The 23,304-nt window shown below is 42.8% G+C and overlaps 1 protein-coding gene across 1 annotated transcript in view; it reads left to right on the top strand.

Annotated features, from left to right (window-relative positions):
* The window catches only part of SPRED2 (sprouty related EVH1 domain containing 2), a 58,362-nt gene that overhangs the window by 8,924 nt on the left and 26,134 nt on the right, over positions 1–23,304 (top strand). The gene's annotated exons all lie outside the window — the stretch shown is intronic.

Raw genomic sequence — 23,304 nt, 5'->3', positions numbered from 1 at the left:
TGTAAAGATAAAAAGGGTTAGGAAATGGTATAGAGTTTTATAAAATAGTAATTCTCATACTTGCATTGCTTAAATGACCTTGTGTTTTTAAAAAGGCACTTGATGTTTAGTTGAACTAGGAGAAAAAGAGTGCAGAGCTTGTTTTCTGTGTTTAAAAGCAAGAATAAAAGGCTGCAGTACAATTAAGCCATTAGAGCTGCTTAAGGGAAAAAAATTTCCTTCTTTTTCTGTGCAAGTATTCAGCATTTTGTTACAGTAATATATCATGAGTGTATTGAATGGCTGGAAAATTACTAAGCAGTGCTGGAGATGAGCTTCTGCTTGTTATTTGAAGGAAGTGACATGCAGAGTTAACTAGATTGGTTAAAAACAATAAATAAAATGAAAAAATTAGAGGGGTATTGATAGGAGAGGGGCAGGCTAGTGTGGAGAGGGAACTGGAGGAACACAGAGAGCACGATCTCACAAATGGAGTCAGGAAGTTCTAGAAATACCCTTTATAAACACCGCATCCTACAGGAAGAACCTTAAAGTCCAAATAAACCTTTTCCCCTTGTGCCTATGTATACATAAACTCCACTGATTTGGAAGATCTTATCAGGTCAGTGATGTGACTTTTTACAGTAGTTTCTAAAACAAGTTATATGATAAATATCAATTTTTTTTTAGCTATTTATCATGTTTCTTTGTTTATTTATCAGTTATTAAAGTCTGTCTCCCTACCCAGAAGTCCTAAGCCTTCCCAGGTCAGTCTGCCTGGATAAGTGACCATTTTTGGTTAGTATCTCTACAAACACAGAGTTGTGTGGATGGGCAGAGTCAGGAGGAAGGTGAGGGCTTTTTATCTCCTTGACTTGATGTGTCCATGGGGGAAGATGATCTTCCCCTACATCAAAAGTTGTGATTATAGGAATGTGGTATGCATAGAAATGCTTAGCAGACAGCAGATAAAGGGGAGACAGAAATAGCCTTATTTTGATGCCTTGGATTGAACTCCAAAAGAGTTTGTTGGTCCTGGGATTGCTGTGGCCATCTTGCGTGATGCTGGGCTGAATGATGTTAAAATGTGCTTGCCTTACAGTGATGTTTTACCCAACTTCTCTCCTGTGGTTGCACATTAAAAATCTTGCTTCTCTCCCAGGATTTTAAAATAATTTTTAGTGTCCAAGGAATAACTGTGTGTCCAGAAGCCAGGATCTAGCCAGGGTCTCCCAGTTTTTGGGTGTGGAGGCAGCAGTTGGTGTGCCAGTGACTTCAGCTGTGCTGATCCTCCCCCAGTGAGCAGTTGAGGAGCCCTTTAAAATCACAGCCTATGAATGAAAAAAATTACAGCTTAACATAGTCTGCTACCAACCATTCATTTGGTTTGGTTCTGCATGTGTCCCTTCAAACAAGAGTCCTGAAATAAGTTTCTAGTGCATGTAGAAAAGTCCCCTCTTCATTCCAAATCCCCATAATCAGCAAAAACAATTGTTCCCTAGAGTTAGTAGCCACATGGACTATTTTAGAAATGGTGGTCCTGAAGATCCATAAATTGAAACACATAAAGCCCCCATCTGCTGCAGTTTTATCTTGGTTTGGCTGTGAAATCCTGCTTACTGCTTCTACATCTGTGTACTTTGTATTTTCTAGTTCAGGAAAGCTCTGGCTGAACTGTAGACTGGGTTAATTAGTTGATAAAATTTGCTGTTCAATCCAAAAGTCATTAACTAATATATTTAGCAGCTTTGTTACTGGTGGGGGTGTTTTGGTGGGTTGTTTGGGGTTTTTTTTTTCCTCCTTCCCTTTGTTATATCCTTAAGGAAACGTGGGCTACCTTTATCAGAGTATTGGTGGAATAGCTTCCCCAACCTTTCATAATGTCAAATAAAAAAATAAACAGCCCTTCTTATGGGAAGGAAGGGATGGGGAAAGAAGGATGTTTGTGTACACTTTCCCATTCATGTTTTAGAGAGAAAATACATAAACTTCTGAAGTCAGTGCTGCATATCTCGTGCCATTATAGGAGTTGAGAGTTGGAAGCTTAATTTGCTTTCTCAGTGCTGACTTAAACAAAACCAAAGGGGAATAGCAGTGAGCAGGAGAGCACTTTGCTGCTTTGGGTTTGCCTCTGTTGGCCAAATGCACTCCACTGCATTCTGCAGTGATTGAAGCAATAAAATCACAGTGATTTTGCTAATCTGTTCTTTTTGGATTGTGAATATAACTAAGGTTTCTATGTTGATTTGGGGTAAGGTGATACAGAGGAGAAAATATGTCCTTTTTTCCATCCACTTAAGTGAAGAGATTTTAAAAGGCATACTTTTTGTGCAAATTTCATATAAAGAAAAAAAAGCAATTAAATGTTATTAGACTGTTCCCTCTTTTGCTTGCTCTCTGCTGCAGGAATGGGAGGAATAATTTCTCACAAGACCATTTGCCAGGTTTTGTGGTTCTACATGAGTCTGGTACCCTGCTGAGCATAGTCCACTGAAAGTAGTGCTTGCTTCTACATATCTTAAGAAGGAAAAAATTACTGAGATTTCTGTGCTTGGGGTACCAATGGTAGAGGTGGTACTGAAAATCAGCATTCATGGCATTCTTCAGATTATCATTCACCTGGGGTGACAAGTAGTGAGCCCTGGCCATACCTGCTCATGGTGTGGGTGTTGAAAACAGCCAGGTGCTGCCTTTGTCCAGTGTAAAGAAACCCCTGCCCTGTAAGCCAGGCTTGGAAAACCCAACTGCTTTGCAGGAGGCATCTGTGTCTGTTGCCTCTGACCAGTTGTCTATGGAACAGTTAGACACAATAAGCTATTTATTGTAAATAATGCTGTAAAGAACTCAATAATGGGCTCCAGGGAGCTAGCTGAAAGCTGCTGCTGCTGCTGGTTGCACAGAACATGCCTGCATTGGAAGAGGTTGTTTCTTGAAATGGTCAACACTGACTTTCCTTCAGTTGAGAACTGAGCATCAAAGGCAGATCTTTCACATCCTCTCTCATCTTTGTATGAAAGTGACTCTTCAAATCTTAGCATGTATTAAAAAATGCTTGGTAGGTAGCTACTGATGTTACTTCTGAGTGTGGTTAGAACTAGATTTATTTTACAGTGAATATTGACATAAACATCCCTGTGTGTAATGAGAGCAGTGGGGAGAAGAGGCAAGAATGGAATGGCAGAGAAATTTACCTTAATTGGTGATGGGTCAGCAGAAAAAATACCAGTTTTTTTGTACTGCTTAATTTCAGCTCATGGTTTTATTAACTGCCACAATGTGAATTTGGGCCAGTTGGGTCACCCTTTGCTACACAAGGAGGTGGTGACTATTTTTCTTAGACTGGTAGAAGTGAACCTTCTTTGTGTCTGCAGATGGTGTCTTCCAGTGTTAGATGGTGAGTCTTCCTTGGTTTATTGTTGAGGGGTGCATTCCTTACCCGAGCACCTGGCAATTTCCTTACCTGTTAAACCTAATCATATCTTATGTCCTGGATTCTGCACTCTTTTAAGCTCTTGTTTCCTTAGGTAGATGGAATAAATGTTGAGCCCCTTTCCTCTATTTCCGCATGTGACTTTTGTCAGCAAGAAACTTCTGCTGTAAAGTAAAGCCAGAGTAAAGCCAGCTCCTCAGGACAGAAAGGGGAAACTCCTTGAGAGCGCTGTGCAGCATCGAAATGCCCCACATAAAAGCACGTTTGTACATTTTGTTACACGAAGGAATTCCTGGCCGTACCCAGCCCTAGGTAAATAGCCAGGGAGAAGCAGCTGAAGCATGACGGATGGCGGTGGTTGCAGAGCGGGGACGTGAGGCGTGGAAGTCCACGGTGCAAAGCAAACAGTGAAGGGAAACCGTGCTGTGTTTTACAGAGCTGGTGTTGGGTTAGGACAAAACTGTCTGGCGCCTAAACTTCTCCTCAAGATCCTGTGCAGCAAGTACAGAAAATGCAGGAAAGCTTGTTGAAGTTTTTTTTTTTTTAATCCATGGGTGAATTTTCCTATTATGTCATGTCATGCATTTGAAGACACTTGATAAGTATTGAACAATGGAAGAAGTAACCCCTTTGGGGTGTTTTGCTGATTTGATGTTTTGCTTCAAATTCTAGACAGCAGAAAACTTGTAAAGTTTATAATCTTTTTCTCAAAAATGTATTACATAAGGTCCAGGGCAGTCCTACCTGTCAGACAGCCAGAGCTGTCCTTAGAGCTCCATAGGTTAGTGAGATGGCAGAAAACCAAGGAGAGTTTTCCTTGGATGGCTTTAATGGGATTGTCTTGGCTGAGCACCTGTTTCAGGCATCTCTTGCTATGTAATTCATAAAGGGGATTTAGAAGCTCCCTTGACACCAAAGGGAAATCTTTGAATCCCAGGAAGAAACATATGACTGGAGAGAGGGCAAAGTGTGATTTGTTGGAAGCTGCTGCATTATAGGGAACATGAATGAGTTTCTTCAGTTAATTGAATAAAGAAAGGTTGAAAGGTTTGTGCTTGTTTACAGCTTGTGTATGTTCTTGCTATTTTATATGTAACTTATTTTGAAAGCTAGACTTTAAATATGGGGGAAAGAAATACCTAAAAGGCTAAAATCCCGTCCCTGTATATTAATTTTATTTTGGAGCATTTTAAATACAGGAACTTCTTTTGCAGCACTGTGGCTTTGTCATTCCTGAGCTAATTAAGATGTTAAATATACTAACCTCTTCTGTGCTTAAAAAAGATACTTGCTTCTCTGTGTGATAACTTCCCCTCTGCAGGATAAGCCTTAGTTTTGTCGAGAGTGCTTTGTTGGCATCTCCAAGGCTGGTGCAGGCTGTCCCCCCACGTTGCATAGCACAGCACTCCTGGCTTGTGTTGTCCATGGCTGTAGCTCTAGTTTTGTGAGCACTTTTTGGCATTCAGCGCTCCTCTGCCTTGTATTCAAATGCTAGTCAGTTCATGTCATGGAGCAGGGTTGTGGCAGAGTGGGTTTTTCTTTTTTTGTTTGTTTCTTCAGCTAGGCAGTGTGCTGACTCTGTTCTTCCTTTTGGCTAAAATTAAACCTTCTCCCCACCCCACGCTGCTCTCCCACCCTTGGACTTCTATTACACGAGGCATGAGAGACATGCAGAGCAGACCATAGGTTGGCATGAAGTTTCAATTAACTATTAAGTTTATTTAGCTAGGGATGTGATCTAATTAAGCTTGAAAAAGCATGCTTGCCCCAGGTGAATAGAAAGCTTGCCCAAACAAGCATTGTGGCACCGCACAAAAATCGCTCCCTATCAAAGGAAAAGCTTAATATTATCCCTGCAAATCTAAATGGGATGTAACACCTTCAGCAGCTTAAAGTTAAGTTAATAATGTTAAAGTTAATAAAACCAGCTGTTTGGGGACAGTGTGAGCACCTCTGGGCTCATCAAAGCCCTCTCTACCCATTCCACAGCAGCATTTCAGGAAGGCAACTGAGGACCCTCTTGGAGCTTTCAATGCCATGTGCTTGGCAGAGGAAGTCCCAGGCACTATCCAGGAGTGGGATTTTTGAAACAGTGCTTGTACCATCCTCCATACTGGCAACAGCTGGTCATTATAGGCATGATGGGTATCTGGAGTCCCTGGCACCAGAGCTCAGCCTGCCCCATCACTACCTTGGTTGGCAGGAGAGTCCAGAGTCTGTAAATGCCATGAAGATTTTCAAAGCTGATTGAATTTTATTATTGCTGTTGTTGTGATTTTATTTCTCATGTCATTGGTGTGCCAAGTACTGATGGACCTCTAACACTGGTTGATTAATGGATAAGGCAGAAATGCCCCATGCAGCCAGGACTGTGCAAAATGAAGAAGCCATGAGATGTCCCAGAACAAAAGTCCAATGATTTCAGCATCATCTGGCTTACAACTGTCCTGGACACTGTGTCCTGTCACCAGAGCCGCCAGAGTTCAGAAGCTGGATGAGGCACCCACCATTTTATTGTGCTTTGCTGTTACTTCTTACTGTTTTCATATGCTTTTAAGAAAAGGACTTGTAGAGCCAGTCCATGACTTCTGAAAGTATCTCTTGGGTATTGGCAGACAATGGAGTAAAACACTATTGTATTTTGCTAGTGAGCTCTCAACTGATGACCTGCCTCGGTGGCAGGAGTCAAAGTTTGGTGCTTTTGTGGAAGCATTGCACAGGGTGTTTTGATGGCTTATTCCTTCATCTGGAGCAAAGGGGTGAAGTCAGGATATCTGGGTGTCATTTCAGAGTTGAAATGACTTTTCTGTGTGACATTTCAGGGTGGAAAGCACCGGAAGCCTTGGTAAGCACTGTGTATGGGTGCAGCTCCTTACCACCACCTCAAGTACTTAATTATTAGCCAGAGAGCATGAACTTCAGCAGTGTTTCTGATAGTGATTTCCTAGAAGCTGGTGCTCATGAGCTCCATCTGTTATTGTTGTTATTATTATTCCAATTTCTGTTTGTAATTGATGTGAGTTGTTTAATTACCAATACCAGTACTTAACAGGAGGAGCTAGAAGGTGGTGTAGAACGTTTGGTCCCATAAAGCCCTGGTACACGAGCACACGTGGTGCAGACAAACCCAGAAGGTAGCAAAGGTAAAAACTGCTCTTGCATTTGCAGCAGGTCAGCAGGATTTGAATGCAGGTAGTCATGTGGAAAGGAAATGTGAATTGGTAAAAGGCAGGTACCCACTGATGACCGTACTGTTACAGGCAGTCACTGTTCTTAATACAAAAGCAGAAGGCATGTGGCTTGGTGTAGCATGTGTCAAATAGCAACTGCTTAATATCTGATCCAGTATAGAGATACTTAAATATTTGTGTGCAATAACCGTACAAGCAACATCTGCATCGTTACTGCAGTCATAGCAGAGGTCAAATCCAAGTGGAAAGCACTGATGGTGTTGCACTTGCATTTTCTTAACGTGTATCGTTTTCCCCCTGATAGTTAACTAACATGCACTAACTAACGTGGAAATTTAATTGTATTTCCTAAACAGTGAATGCCCTAGTTCAAAGGGATGACTTTCAGTGGACAAAAATAATTCAACTATAAATGGTACTGAGGAGTGATGAGGACATATTAGGAGCATAAATATTTAAACCTTTTTTTCAGGTTAAGTTAAGCTTGTTTTCTGCATTGATGGCTTTCTGTGCTCTGGGATTTCTGCTCTTAGGTTGGCATTGAGTACATGCACATGGCATTGGGTGCAGTGGGAATTATCTAAATTTCTTGCAGGCTTTTGCAAGAAAAAGATGCTTCTAAAAGATCCTGAGTGAAGACAAATTGATGGGGGGGTGGGGGTCCCTGTCTCCTACTCTCCCCACCTCCTTTAACAGCAGAAGACCCCTGGACAGTGCTGTGCCTCAGCCTGACTCACTCACGGAAGATAAGTTATGTATGATGTAACAGGAGTCTGAGGGCTCCTTGTGATGCTGCCATGAGTGAACACAAGATGTTTCTGAGACAGAAGTTTGATGCCTCCAGACAAAGTGATGGGGTCTGTTCAGCTTAGGGGACTTGTGCTGGTCTGAAAATAGTTGTGCCACCAGGTTGCTGCAGAAGTGATGGTTGGCCCCAGCACACCCCAGCTGCATCCTTGTCACTCACAGCGGTGATGGTTTGATTTTCACTTGAACGAAAACTTAAGGCAGGAAAGTCCAGAACAACTTCTCTGTTTGTGGCAGAGCCCTTGTTTCCAACAAGTACTGCCTTAATACTGCTACAGTAAATATACCAAAATACATATCAGGAGGGAACGCCTAGTCCCGTGCCTATGGGGGAAATGCAACTTCAAAATAACTTGATTTATTGGTGTCAGCTACAGAGTATTGTCCATGCATCAATTCACAATGGCTTTAGATGAGGTGAAAACTGAACTACAGTGCTGGTTAGGGAAACAGCAGATCTGTAATGTGCAGGATGGCCTCCCCATCTGACAGCTCTGGGGACCTGGGTGAGGAAACTCACTGCAGCTGCTTTTGTATAGAGAATAGTATGACCTGCAGATGGAGGTTTTTGCTGGTATCTTAAGCTTCAGAAAAACAAATATTCCCTCAAAATAACATTAAAAAAATAAACTTCCACTTCTTCCTGTTTTTATAGTTTGCTTGTTTCCTCAGTGTCATGGTTTTGTCTCCAGTACTGTAGATTGTTAATCTTCAGAGGATCAGGACCTTCATAGAAGTATTTCCTGTACATGTTTATCTGCCTTTTTAACAAATTAGTATCTACTTGTTCTCCTCTGAATTTTCCTTTAAATAATAGGAAACTCCCCTTAGTAATAAGGCTTTTTGCTAGAAAAATTATCTAGATTAATCACTGCCAAGGGTTAAAGTACCTTTTTTATGACTTAGTTGATGGCATCCTTTAGGACATATGCAAGTAGCACCAGATTCCAGAGGTCACTGTCCTTGTGTTAGTTTTGGCAAAGCATTGTTTCAGCTAAACTTCATTTACTTGGTTGTGAATGCATCTGGAGGACTCCTGTCTGAGTGTTAGCTGGAATTCCAGAGGAGGGATGCTGCTACATCCTAGGCTTTCTCTTGAGACAGCCACAGATTTCCACCTAATCCTTGAGCAAGGTCAGCATTGGCCATTAGTCAACAGGGAAGTGCCTGTTTTCCACATCCAGATGTTGCATTGCCTTGTTATAATGGGATGCAAACAATCTTTTCAGCTGCTACACTACTAACTTTTGGTACTTTTAGCTAATCTCAACACAGTTTGTAAGTATAGGCACTAAATGTGTAAATATATTCCTCCTAAAACATGCATTTGTGTATGTGTCTGGGTGTATTGGATCGGGACTTAACTCCCAACTCCTTGCTGGTCTCATTGCAGCCCAAGCACATCTGGACAGGGTGAAGACAGGAGAAATGTGATTTCCCCCCTCTCAGAACTGATGGTGTGCATCATCCATGCATTTCCAAGGGAGATCACTGGATTTGGATGGGTAACTGACTTTCCCCCTCAGCTTTCTGTTTCGAAAGGAGCTGTTGTCATCTGACTCCATCACTGAATCCGCTGGAGCTGGGCCTGTAAGTCAGAGCTCCTTCTGGCACCGCCTCGGGTTTCCGTGGCGGAATGCCTTGGGTTGTGTTGATATCCACAGCATCTGGTGGCTCCCAGGGCTGTCCCTGTGCTGGAGGAAGCACAGGTTGGGCAGCAGCCTCCTCATGGTGCTGACATTAATAAAAAGGCATCCCTGGACAAAGGAGCAGCTTGTGGGCCTTTGCCCCACCTTGCAGAATAATGCTGGAAATATCCTTTTATCACACTCAGAGAGGCGTGGGGGAGTTTTCTTTGGTTTGGGTTTTTTTCAGACCTCTTGTCAACTTGTGATTTCCCATCTTGGTGCAAAACTGTTCAGCAAAGTTTGTGCTCGTCTTGCTTCTGGACAATGAGTATCTCCTTTAGGAGGTTGGAAAGCCATTGGTGTTTTCTCTGATTGTTAATTTCTAGTGGAAGAGAAGGCCTTGAAGGGCAGTCTTGACACATCACTTGTCTGCTGCCGTTTGTCTGGGAGCCAGACCATCACAGCAGAGTGTTGGGCATAGAGCTGCCCTCCCTTTGCACAAATACAGCAGAGACCCATCTTCAGACCAAGGCTCTCCTTGCTAGAATTTCTCTTGCTCCAAGGTATTAGTGGACATAGTGGCAAAGACAGATAAATTCTAAAGTCACACTTGTAGCTGGATGAAGCTGCCTTAAGGGAAAAAAACCCAAATTTGTAGGTGGAGCATTAAAGGGTAAGCATGTACCTTTTGTCCTTGGAATTAAAACCCTAGTTAAATCTGAGTTTAAGGGGAGGAAAAAAATGAAGCCATTTTGGATTGAGATAAACACTTGCGGTTTCATTATCATCTGCTGAACATGCGTAGAGTGGTTGTTACACAGCTTGAGACAGAGAAGAACCAGTGTGAAGTTAGAACAAAAAACCAGGGTATACCTTCTTTCTCCCATTTAGATACTTCAATAATTTATTGGAAATCGGTAGTATATGGTATGGGGCTTTGCCCAAACAAAAGATAGATGCTTTCTTCCCATAGGTCTTCTGCAAGGAGATAATGTTGCTTCTCTTCAGGGTTCATTTTTTGTTGCTTTTAAACAGTGCTGTGGACATTTAGATTAATAGACTTGCATAAGCTGTTAGCAGGTTTTTTTGGTCTGATGTTGTGGTATTCACCAATGAATCCAGAAGATTTGAGATGGCAGGTCCCAGCTAACAGTGAGTGTACCAAAAACCCTGGTGGGTACAGGATGAGAAGCTGCTTCACCATCTTTGCTGCTAAAAGGAAAGACCATGGGAGTCTTTGATCCCCTTCATACGAATCAGGGGACTCCAGCTGTCCCTATACTGAAACTTGTCAGAAGGAATTGAGATGTGAGAGCATGAACGTGCAGTGTGTTGAACAACTCATCCTTACCTGCCAGAATGATAAAGTAGGATGACCCCAAGATGATTCCCCTGATTGACTCCTCTGCTGTGTGCAAGCAAAATCCCTCCTGCCAGCGACACATTCAGCGGGCACTTGGCACCACCGTATCTTTCAGCATTTAAAAGATTCTGCCTGTTAAAGCAGAGCACAGGAAATACAAGCCATTAAATGCATGTGACAGTGTTGTGACCAGGCAAAGGACAGTGGTAGGGAGAGAGGCAGAGGCACGCAACTGCCAGCATTTTGAGGAAACGCTTGTTTGTTTGTCCTTTTTCCAAAGCCCTTTGGCTGTGCAAGGGAAGCGCCGGCAAAGATGTAAACAGGAAAGCTGGCTGCAGGGAGAACAAAGTAGGGGTTAGGAGATGCACACAGTTGGCCAGAGGAAACCAAAGGTACTGGTGAGAAATCTCTGCCTGCTATTGGACTTAAATAATAAAATCAGTAAGCTAAGAAATAGAATCACAGAACCATAGAATGGTTTGGGTCGGAAGGGACCTTAAAACTCGACTTGCTCCAAAGCCCCTGCTATGGGCAGGGGACATCTCCCACTAGACCAGGTTGCTTAAAACCCCATCCAGCTGACCTTAAACACTTCAGGAAGGGGCCATCCACAGCTTCTCTGGGAAGCCTTTGCCAGTGCCTCACCACTCTGTGAATACAGAATTTATTTTTAATATTTAACCTAAACCTTCCTTCTTTCATCTTAAAGCCATTCCCCCTTGTCCTACACTGCATGCCCTTATGAAAATACTTAATGCTGGATCCAAGGCAGTCCTGGTGACACTTGCAGTACCCCTCACAGGAGGGGAAGCCTGCCTTGTGTTTTATTCTGTGCTCCAAAGAAGGCAGAATGTGAGGATCACTGTCATAAATGAGCAATAAAATAATTCCCACATTACTAAAAATGAAAGTGGAATCATAAGCGTTAACCATCTTCCTTTAAAGTCTATAAAATAGCAGCTTGTTCCCAAGAGCATTGAAAAGAAGAGCTGGACAAGGTACATTTTAAGGGCAAGATAATGTTTTACTAACACTGACAGAGAGGCAGAGTGATCCTGAAAACTTAAGCTGGGTAGTTCAAGTCAGTCCCTGGCAAAACAGGGAGCTGGCTGACAGGAAATACAGTCAACAGCAGATTGGAGAGTGTGAAGCTGGAGCTGGTCAGCACAGTTTTACAGGAGTTTTCAGTGATTTTAGGAATGTAGGTGGATAAAGGTTATCATATCCTGGTGTCTGCCTCTTGGTCTGCAGGTGGTTTTACCATGGAATATTGAGTTGTGTCATGGGGCTTTCCAGAAGATAATGCCAGCCCTCAGAGAGCAGTAAAGATTATTTGAAATTTAGAGGGAAGAAATTTGAGAAGACAAAAAATTATATATCTGGTTTAGGATGTGCATTATCAGTCTGAGAGTACTCACATGATAAAAAAAAAATTATCCTGAAGAAAGGGAAAGCGAAGATGCAATGTTTAAAAGATTCACACTTAAGTACCTCTACTTTGAGCTACGTATTAAAGTGCAAAATAAAAAGGGAGGAGCAAGGCCTTGGTTTTTTAGTTAGCTTGCTTTTAAAACCAGTCTCCTATCAAGAAAATGAAAGTTTACAGTGTGCCCTGTGATGACTGAGGCCGTGTCACACAAGTAAGGCAAAGTACAGGGTTAGATTTCCTGGAGTATATTACAGCTGTTTGTCCAGGTATCAATTAGGAGCCATGGAGGAAGGGTTTAATTAGAAGAAAAGCACATGAGGCTTTTCCGGCGTAGAGGAGCGCGGTGCATGTCATTTGTGTAACCTCTTTTCTGGTCATGGATGTTTATTTGGAGTCGAGTAAGACGCTCTTGGCTCTTTCCTTTGATCTGTCTTCAGGAAAATGAAATCCATATGGCCTCCACCCAAATCCTGGCTGGAAATACCCATCTGTGCTGGGGTCATTTTTTGTTGTCATACATATGTACAAAGGTCCATTCATCTATAAGAATGACATTCAAAATAGGGAAAACATGGTAATGATATGTAAGGAGGAGCATTTCTGTGCTCCTGGAATGTTTAGCAGCCTAAAAGCATATCATAAAATGTCTGAAGTCCTTCCTAAGGATCTACTTTTGTGCTCTTCTTCCTATTTTTGCCATACTTCCTGCTCTTCCCTATGACACAGCTTAATGAACCCAGTATTCAAGAAAGCTTTGTGGACAACAGGGATAGAGTAAGTGCAGTGGGTGTCTCTCAAGTACTGGGCATAAAACTACACTGGCCATGTCTGTGAACTCTTTTGTTAGAATTCGTTGTTTGTTTGGAAGGTGTTTGATTGTTTGGGGTTTTTTTGTTTGTTTGTTTGTTCTATTGGTGTGGAGGTTTTTTATTATTTTTTTTAATTTAAACAAAAATGGTGAGAAGTGACCTTCTTCACCTCTTGCAAGGCACAGCAAGCAGTGTTCAGACAATATTGCTGTCTTCAATCTTGAATGCTACACTTAAGGTAGGTTGCCTGGTGTTTCCAGAGGACGAGGAATAACAAGTTCCAGTATTTCTGAAATGGACCAGGGACTGCAGGGGCTGAGACACCTTTGTGCCCAGTTCACAGCTGCCAGGGCCTGCTCCTGGGTGCTCTGTTAATGTTTTGCTGCAGAAGTTCAGCCCATTGACATGAGTGCTGTTAGCAAGGTGACTGAATTTCATTCTCCTCTCCATAAGTGCTCCAGCAGCTGCAGTGAAAATGGGCTCCTCTTGCTCCAGCCACTGTCTCAGCTCTTTGAACTGTGCTTGCATTTGGCTGGCAGGCAGCAAAAGGCAGATCCACCACCTTGCTGGCTCTCCAGGTGCAGTGTTTACTTTAGATTTCTAACAGCAGAACCCTGTAGCAGCATGAATTTTGCTGGGAAACAGGGAAAATGCTCGTGTGTTGGCACAGCCACGCACCAGTCCATGCTAGGAATTGCAAGAAAACTTCAGAGGATATTTCACTGTAGAACCAAGCTATAGGGTTGGATGTGCAATCTACTGGACTGGGCAGTATTTAAGGGGAAAAACATAGTTATTTTAATAATAATTTTTTTAAAAGGGCAGCAGCATTGCTAGTCTTGGAGCTGAGGTTTGTTAGCGTAGCCTTAAGGTTAAAGAACATGTGCAAAGGTGAGAACCCAACCAGTGAGTGATTCAGTTGATGCTGATCCAGTGACTTGGTATCTGCTTCCCTTTGGAGAAAACCCTTGGGAGCAGGGCTTGAAGCCAGCTGAATGAGTTGGTGATTCTTCTTGACTGATGCAACAGCTTCTGGATGTAGACAAAAGGCAAGGGCATTATCTCCATCGAAGTGGATTGAACATGCTGTAACATTTGTATCAGAGCTTTTCTGTCTTGCATTTTCACATGCAGTGTTTGTCCCCCTGCTCCCGACCCTGGGCAGAGCAGCAGCTTTGCAGAGATTACCCAGGTAGTGGCTCAACCCAGCCCCAGGAGCTGAGAGCTGCCCCACAGCAGCTGTGAGATTGTGGTACCTGTACAGTGTGATGGCTTTTCTGTAGTGTAATTTGTCATATTGGAACTATTCGTTAATGTTGCTCATCTGTAAGAACCTTCTGATGGCCCCAAGTCTCTCTGTGTGCTGAGCCTTGAGTTTTTAGGAGGACCAGTGGCAGGATGGTCTGCAGACCAGTAGGAAGGCTTTGGGGAGATGTAACTGCTCAAGATGTTGCTTCAAAAGCATGATTACAACACAGCTTATTCAAGGATAGTTTTGTCTTACACAGGGAGGCTAATTTCATCTTTCCCCACCCCGTGGGAGAAAAGCTTTAGAAACTGGACTTGTAGCAAAAATTTTTTTGGCTGACGTTGCTTTAGACTTATGTTCTGAGCTCTTGCTGAGGATTGAGCTGATGGGTGCTGCATTAAGCATTTCAAGGTAAAAGCAGTGTTGCTGCAGAGCTTGAAGTGGAAAGTGAAGTGGCAGATTCTGGCACATCTGGATAGGAGAAGATGTGGACTGGGGATGTGCAATTAAAATCTAAAAAAAACCCCACCTACTATTTTTAATTACTTGAATAGCATGATGCTCTGACTAATGGTTTAACCCATTGGTTGCAAATGCACTTCTTCCAACACAGACTATCCATTGGCCATTAAACTAAAGATCTTTTTATGTTGTATATTGAAATTCAGTAAATGTAGATACCCATTGATAGCACTGTAACAAACTTGACATGCTGCCTGTTGTCTCCATCATGGCTTTGGGCTGTAGCTTGATTCCATTGTCATGACAAAATCCAGCCAAGCTGCAAATAGGTGCCTCAGCTGCACCTCCACACGAGCTGGCTGGGCACTGGCAAGAAGCAGTGAACAAATGTCAGAATGTCATAGAATCAAAATGGTTTGGATGGGAAGAGACCTCTAAAGGCCATCTAGTCCTACCCCCTGTGATGTTCCAACATCCTCCATGCAGCCTGGTGTCTGCTCACTGAAGCTGGGCTCGAGCCTCGTTGGTCTGTAGCTCAACATCCATGGTCCAAGTTTTCTGGAGCACTTGTGATTTTAGGTTGTCAGTGTCTGTGAAGTGGGGATGCAGCTGCAAGGACGCATCACTTCAGTCACCATTCTCCGCCTTGGGGAAAAAGGGATTTTTGTCCCAAATCAGGGTTAAAGCCTTTAGATTTAAGGCAGACAGAAGCAGCTGAGCCTGGAAACAGCTTTCTTCTCCCCTCCTGCCTAATCATGAGCATAGATTAGTTCAGAAACTGGGCAGATATTTTTAGAAGCTGCCTTCAGAGCTCTAGTGTCAACAATTTTTATTCTTGTTACCGATGCTGAGGCATTTCTTGAGTAACATTTCTGCTTTAATGAGAGGGCGTTAAGGATCATCATGGAACTTGTGGGGACGTACACGACACCCTGGCTGAGCGAGGGGTTCCTGCAGTTGGGGAGGTTTCTGAGCAGCAAGGGAGCGTTTGAGACCCAGTCTCCAAGACAGAGCTCCTGTGCAGGGATGTCACTGTTGGCACTTAAATTGTGTGGGCTGCCAGCAAAGATGGGGTATATGAGGAGCTACAGCTGATGCTTAGAGATACCAACTCGTATTTAAAGAAGTATTTTAAACCCCATTAAAAGGTGTGATGGAGGCAGACACATTGGAAGGCCGAGTGCTTCCTCCAAGCCTTCTGTGTTGTTTGGACCCTTGGTCCCAGCGCTGTGTTGGCAGCTTTTGGGAATAAAATGCTGACGGGCTACCAGAGGAAATGACACCTGCATTCAACTTTGGACCTGTTTGCAGCCCTGGGTGCGTGGTGACAGGCCTGCCGAGCTGGGGCAGCCTCTCAGCTGCACGTTTGCCCCATCAGCTGCTGCTAAACACACCCGTCATGAGTTTATGGCAGCTGTACCGTCATTATTTCATTTTTTTTTTCCCCAGCCTATAACCGGGGTGGGGAAACAAGGATCTTTGGTCGATGTTCCCTTCCGAGCCGGGAGGATATTGCAAATGAGTAATGGTCCGGCTGGGGCTGTAATGTGCAGAATACCTCTGGGATGACTCACCCCGCACAATGCAGCACATCCCTCAAGGAGACTGAATCACGCATGGGGGGAAGCCGCCTGCTCGCCCGCTGGGACTCGGGGTAACCAGCACAGACAGGGAGGCTGCTGCTGCCAGTGGTGCTAAAACGGAGCAGTAAAGGCTTAAAATGCAGAGGAAATGGCATCCCCCAGCAGGTAAGCATGCTCTGGCTGCGTGTAATTCCATATTTTTTACTCTTGGGGTTCTTTTTCCTCCGCCTTCCCCATCTGCCCCCACAGCCCTTCTGAATGTTGTCTAAATCAGCATATAATTTATCAGTGAATATGTATGAATTCTTCTGTGAAACACAGCCTTTCATTTATGGTTATATGTAATTTTTATTTTTTTTTTTCAGAACTAATGGTTTAACATTCACCCTTTCTTTAAATACCAATAGGAAAAAGAGGTGCTGCCTGGGAAGCTGCTTCCCTTGATGTCCCTCTCTATGGACATATGATGGAGTAGGGGATTTATAAAAAAGGTTGAAGGCAAAAACAATGTGAGTGCTGGTTTTGATATAGCCAAGAATGTCTTCTTTTCTTTTTTATGTTCATTTATCTGGCAAAAGATGAAAACCCTTTAGATTTAGACTGCAGTTATCCTGCTTACTCCCTTACCCCTCCTCTGATAAAGACCCAGCTGGAACTGAGTCACAGAATTATTTTATTTTTTTAATATTTGCAAAATATTATCTACTCTTCACAGTTATAAAATACGTGTCATTGAGGATGTTTACAGAGTGATAAATATAGTTGTAGTCTCGAATGATCAAAATGGAGGAGAGTGGGGGAAAATTCAAGTTCCTTTGGGAGAAAGTTTTTTTTCTTTGTGAACTTGGAGTTTACAGGAATACTCTGTATATGTTTGTCTGCAGACATGTTCATTTTTATGGAATGCAGTTTCTGTGGTTTCCAGTTGAGATTTTTTTTGCTAACTATTGCTGTTCATTAGCTAACATAGGATAGCAGTAATGGAGTGCTTATGGTCAGTTTATTTTAGGAAAAAAATTAGGGTAGAACTTGGTTGTGGTATTATTTTGAGGTGCGGGGAATCAATTCAGGATGCTGATCTTAAGAATCTACCTGTTTGGCTGGCTAAACTTTTATGTGATTTTTGCTTATCTCACACGTAATATAAAACAACATCCATCATGCAATAACAATTTATTACTCATTACTGTAAATGATAATGCTAATTATCTTCCTTGTAATATGTTAATATTTTGTACTTTTGCACAAAAGTAGGAGGACTTGAGGCTGCAACTCTTGCCAGTACTGCATGAGAGGTGCAGGGCAAGTTATTCAAATGTATTATGCTGTCCCTTTTAACTTTTCAAGACTTACCACCATGTGCACCTATAACCATTTATTGCAAAATTGGTCCATTCAACAAATATGAAGGGAAGTCTTTTTTTAAGAAATTTCATTGAACAGTTGCTCATTAAAAGTTTTGTCATTAGTATGCGTGTCCCAGTGATGTCATGGCTGCCTTTTAGGAAAAAAAAGTCAAACGTTTTGGGTATTTTTGTAACAAGATTTGCTGTAACTTTTGATAGTTCTAACACAGTTTCAACAATGTTACATAAATGCTTCAATACAGACACAAGTCATAAGTTAATCTGCCCCAATACCATTAAAATGTCATTTTAATTCAATATTGTTTGTGTAATAAGCTAATTTCTGGGAAGAGACTTTAAATTCCATGTGCTTGAGCTGCATCAGTGGATCTTTGCTTGCCTACCTATCAGCATGCTTGTAAACCAGTTTTTTTCCCTAAAAAGCTGCACCCAGTTCATTTGAGGTTTTGCCCACGTGTACAGCACTTTGTGGGGATCATTGGGCAAGTTTGGCATAGGAAAGGATGTTATGCTGGCCAAAAAAAAACGGATTTAGTCCATGCAGGACAACATAATATGTATATTTTTGAGAATATATATATATATATATATATGTATGTATGTATGTATTTCAGGAATGAATTTTCATGTACTTCCTGGAAGGATCTGAACTAATTACGGGATTATGAAATCCCATTTGAGCTAGTTAGGATAGAGCTGTTTCTTGTAAACTCAATAAAATCAGCCTTAAATGTTGAACAAACGTTTTGGTGAAAGGGTTCCTTTGTTCCTCACTGCCTCGGCATTTAAGGGAGATGTGGAGGCGGGCGGCTGGGTTGTTGCAGGTGTCTTGGTTTTTTGAGAAGTCCTTTTTCTTCTGGAAAAAAAAAAAAAAAGAAAAACCAAACAAAACTGCTGTTAGTTTTTCCTATGGAGGATTTTTGGATGTGCTGCAGCACTGGAAGCAAACCCAGGCTTGCCAAGCACTGGCTGTGGGGACCTGACCCCTCTTCATTTTGCCTCTGGGGCTACTCAAGGCTCAGTCAGCATCTCTGAAGCAAGGAAAGTGGAGACTGAATTGTTTGTATTTACTCTGGCTGTGTGGAAACTAAAATTTCCCAGGTGCCCCTTTATTCTGGTGGTATTTGATATGAAAAACAGAAAAATACAGGTTGCAAATTGGTTATACAGGAGTTGGGTTACAGATATAGTGGTTCTTTGTTCCTGGTATGATGCAGAGGTGAGGGCAAGAAAAACTTTTGGAAGGTTTTCCATGGTTTTCTTCAGATTCCATTCTAACATTTGATCTGGCCAGAGAGACAGAGATATCTTTTTTTCTTGGTGATACTTAATGAAAAAGTTTCAAACCTGCTGGAAATCTAAGTGGTATGGAAATACCGACTTCATTTGCTATAGCTGCATACACTCAGAAGTTTTGTTTCAAACGAATGGGTAAGTTAGGATTTGAGGAAGAAAAGGCTGGTTATAATCTGCAGATATATCACCCTTGCTAGAAGGTTCACGAACTGACCAACAGATCAAGGAAGTGGGACTCCAAAAATAGCAGCTTTTAATGTCTTCCACCAAAATGTCCCTGCTTTCTGGCTGTGGGAGGAACTGCAGAGAAGAGCATCACAATACAACTTGCAGCAATCACCTGGGCAGAATGTGGTGCCTTTCACTCCAGCTGTTGGAGCTGCTGAGGCAGGGAAAAAACCTGGCACTGTGAAATACATCCAGGTCAGCCAGAGACAGGTTGTGCCCCAGTAATCATAAAGTTACATTTGTTTGGATCCAAATAGTTTAAATTGTGTTTATGTGCTTGAACAGCTTGACTTCTGCTGCTGTTGCATTAGCAGCCTCCTGCTGTCCTTTTGGCTCTTCCCTGAAACCTGGGATCTGGGAATGTCAATGCATGGATTAAAAGACCATGATGTTGAAGTCCAAAATGTTGGAACCCATTATATGCAGATACTTTTTTTCTGAGACCTGGATCTCTCCTGGCCTTGTGAACTGTAGAGTTGGGAAGGGTGGAAAATATCAAAGTGCCTTACAGCAGCAATAGTGTGGAAGTTTATGAGCTTGTATTTTGGTCAGCTTGGCTAGAGGGAAAAATATTACTGAGTTATAGAAGGTGTCTGGGAAGTGTTTTAGATGCCAAATGTGACTCAAAAAAATAGTAGTAAATGTGGTGGGTTGGACTACTTTCCCCCCCCCTTGGGATTTTTAGACATCTCGGATGGTATTTGCAGTTGCTGCTTTGGAAGCAAAGTGGAAAAGAAGAGCAGCTGGTGGAAGGGAGTTGTCTACTTTGACCCTCCTTTTATGAAGACAGTGGTGAAATTAAAGCCTTAATTAAGGAGTGAATTGTTTGGTGTTTAGTCCTGGATGCAGGATTGCAGCCATACAAGGGGCTCATGGGTTTTTTTTCCCCCATGAGTGTTGCTGGAGATGATTTGGTTTATGTCTGAGAGCACAGGATGATGGCAGCCCCATGTGTACATGGTGGGGGACAGCACTTCTCTCAGCCTCAAGTGTCACCTGTCTCTTAGACACACCAATGCTTTGTGAGCTGAACTGTAGATCCTGAAACCAGGGTTCAGTGATGACAGAGGTAATATTCAGTCCCTTCTTGTTTAGGAAAACTCTGTGTCCTCCGGAAGAGCAATTATACATGCACACACTCTATTTTACTTTTATAGATATATATGCATACCCACGAGCTATAATTTTTATAGAGTTCTCTTTTCCTTCCAATAAAAACAACACGTGCTTTTCGACACTACCTTTACTCCCCAAGTTTATTCTGTTTCTTTTTTTTCACTCAGGGTGGGGCAGGCAGACAACCTGGAGCAGCCCTGGAACATGCTGGCTGGCTGCCATGCAGCTGGGTAATCCCTTCAGATACTTTCTTCCCAAGCTTTTAAGGCTGTTGAAGACAAATCTGTGGGGTTAAGATAGCATTTAAGAGCATAATTAAGAATAGTTTGCATGCATAGAGCGTAGGCTGTAAACCCAACAGTTAGAGCAGTCTAAAAAGTTTCAAGAATCCAATAAAACGAGGGGAACTAAGGCTGCTGTGGGGTTTTCTCTAATTGTTTCATTTTTAGCTATCAGTACGTCATTAATTGTAATGGACCGAATATTTCCATGTACCTCATTAACCATTTCTTGTGAAAGAGTCAAATTGCAGTTACCATGATAAAAATGCAGGTGGATGGCTTGAATGTGGTTGTTCTGCTACTCTGGTGCACCAAGGTTTCATCAGTGGCACACACATGGGATTTGTAGATCAATCCTTTGCTCCTCAGGATTTGGAATATTTGGAACCAGCCAGAGCCTTGATGCAGTCGCGTAAAATTAAATAGCAAAAAAAATAAACAGCTTTTACACTAAGGAAACGAGATCCTTATATGGAACTGAAATATTTGAGTACCTCCCAAGTATTTATCAACACTGGCATGAGGGAAAGAAGCATTGCCTATTCTAGGCTTGTGGATGGAAGCAGCAGGCAGGATTTAGATAGAAGGCTGGAGGAAGCTGTGTGTAGCCTTGAAAATTCAATATGCAGCTTCTGAGTCCTAATCCAGTGATTAAACCAAGATGTCAAGCCCTCAGAACCCTTAACCACCTCATTTCCTTTTATCTTCCTTTTTTTTTTTCCCAAGTCCTTTGGCACAGGTTGTGCTTTGGGAAACGTGGCTGGAGCAGAGTGGAGTGGGAGTGGGGACTGGGCTCTGCAGGGAGCTCAGCGTCACTGGTGACTTTTGATTGTGCAGGAAAGCCTGCCAAGGGATTATGTTAATGGAACCAGGGCTCTGCCTGCCCTGCCAAAGGTGAACCCTTCTGCTGGACAAGGCTCTTGTCTAATAGGGGAACAGAGGTCGTCTTGCAGGGGTAGGGGGATGGAAACTAGATTTTTCTGGCTTAATATATTGAGGAGGTTGGCCTTCAGGATGGGAAGAACACAGTTGAAGTGGTGTTCTCTCAGCATGTGGTGGCAGAGTTTGTAAGGGCCATAGGTCATGGATAGATATGGATATGGATATGAAGAGGAAAACCATGTGTCTCTGCGCCCCACCAGATCGTCATTATAATGGGCAGGGATAGCCATGGCGCCTAAATTTAATGTATGGGTATCCATTAATACTCAAATGTAATTGTGAGCCTAAAGGATTCACTGAGAGGTGATGAAAATGTGTAAATAACTGTGAGGAATCATAGAATACAGAGTAGCTGCTTCTTGCTTAATTTTCCTTTAAGTGGACAGCTTCTGCAGAGTAACTGAAGGCAGCATTGCTTTTGGGACAGCCAAAGGCTCCAACTGCTGCCATAAAAGTGAATGGTAAATCCTGCAGGAAGCTGTAATGCCAGTGGCAATTTTCAAGTGTGGAAGGAGAAGCAGCAGTTTCTGTGGATGACTTTTGCGGGAGGATAGGAGGGAAGGTCGTATTGAGCGGCTCTGACTTCAGAGGAGAGCTAAAAATAAGTCCAGAAAGGATCCTTGGGGAATAGTAGAAAGATATAGAAATGTATAGTTGGCTTTCTTTTTACTTCATCTGCTAATTGCTAATCCTTATAGACCATATGGGAAAGGTACAGAGAAGGAAACAAAAACTGTCTTGGATGGAAGCAGCTCAATTTTTGCACAGCAGGAAATTAGCTGAAGTATTTTGCTTGTTTCTGAGTATCAGGAAGTCAGGAGATTATAGTTGCCACTGTAAAATCTACAAACGGGTTTTCATTAAAAAATCAAAAGGTAACTGGATCCATTTATAGACAAACTTGCCCTGTTTACTGTTCCAGGAAGCTGCTTTAAGGATTTGGGCAAAAATATTCTGAAAAACATAGTTTCTCAGTTCTGTGAGTACCTTGTGTGTGTCAGCTGTCGCCGTGTATCAGATTGGAAAGCTTTTTTTCAGCCAGTGCAAAGTACTTAGGACAGCAGGGGGTGAACTTCCAGCATCTGTGCACTGCTGTCATTGTGTAGGTCCGGTAAAAAAGTTGGCATATCCATAAAATAAAGGCTGTGAAGAGAAAATGGCAGCACGTGTTCTGTGAGATCTGTGTAGCCGCAGAAGAGATGAGCTGGTCCCAGAAGATGCTCACTGCTTCCTTTGGTTTGTCCTCAAACTGCCTTCAGGTAGGATCTATGAGGCTGCTTGCTTAGATGTTAAATCTGGTTGTGTTAGAGAAAGGGAAGCTTGGAGTTTAAGTGTTAACACCTGAACTGCTGCAAAAATGGTCTGAAAATGAGGCAGTTTTACCTGGTGCAGGATGAAGAAAGCTACTACTGCTTGTCATGCTGTACAGAATGCTGGTAAAATATCAATGCAGGGAGGAATTTTTTTCCATGAAGGATGATATCTGTCATTTTGAAAGGCTGCCTCTTGGAGCTCTCTGTGTGTCTCTTCCTTCTCCTGGTGAGGTCACCTGGTGGCCTGGAGATGGACAGTCCCTGGGCACTTCCTTGGCGTGTCCCTTTTCTTGCCCTTGTTGATGTTCCCAGGTTTGAGTGCCCCGCAGCAGCTTTGTGGGCACCTTTGGGTGCTTCTGCAGCCGACAGCGCCGTGGTTGTGCATGGCTGCCGTCCGTGCCATCCACATGGTGACCTCCCTGTGAGGGTGTCACAGCCATTGGCACTGTCCTCAGCATCCTGGTGTTAATCAGTGTCCAGCACGTGATGAGCAGCAGCAATGCAGCGTCAGCACGAGGACAGAAAATCGAATTTGGGTATTGCCCAGCAGTTCTGTGCTGGGGACAACCTGTTTCAACTTGCAGTCTGTTGCATGTTCCATGCAAGATGTGTGGCTTTTGCTCCTGTCCTGTAGGGGCTTCTCTGCTTCCAAATGACCCTGGTGATGTCCCCAGTAGATGATGGAACGGTTGCTTTGTGGAAAGGGTACAGGAGGAGGCCCAGAGTCTCTGGAGGGGCTCTTCTGAATCTTTGTGGTGGGCATCTGGATTATCCCCAGATCTTAGGTGCTTCCAGAATAGTTTCTTGTGAGGTTTGATGCTCTGCCTTTCA

The sequence above is a fragment of the Poecile atricapillus genome, chromosome 3 (assembly GCF_030490865.1).
Source record: "Poecile atricapillus isolate bPoeAtr1 chromosome 3, bPoeAtr1.hap1, whole genome shotgun sequence".
Lineage (NCBI taxonomy): Eukaryota > Metazoa > Chordata > Aves > Passeriformes > Paridae > Poecile > Poecile atricapillus.
The sequence above is the reverse complement of the archived record's forward strand: the minus strand, read 5'-3'. Positions and strand labels throughout refer to the sequence as shown.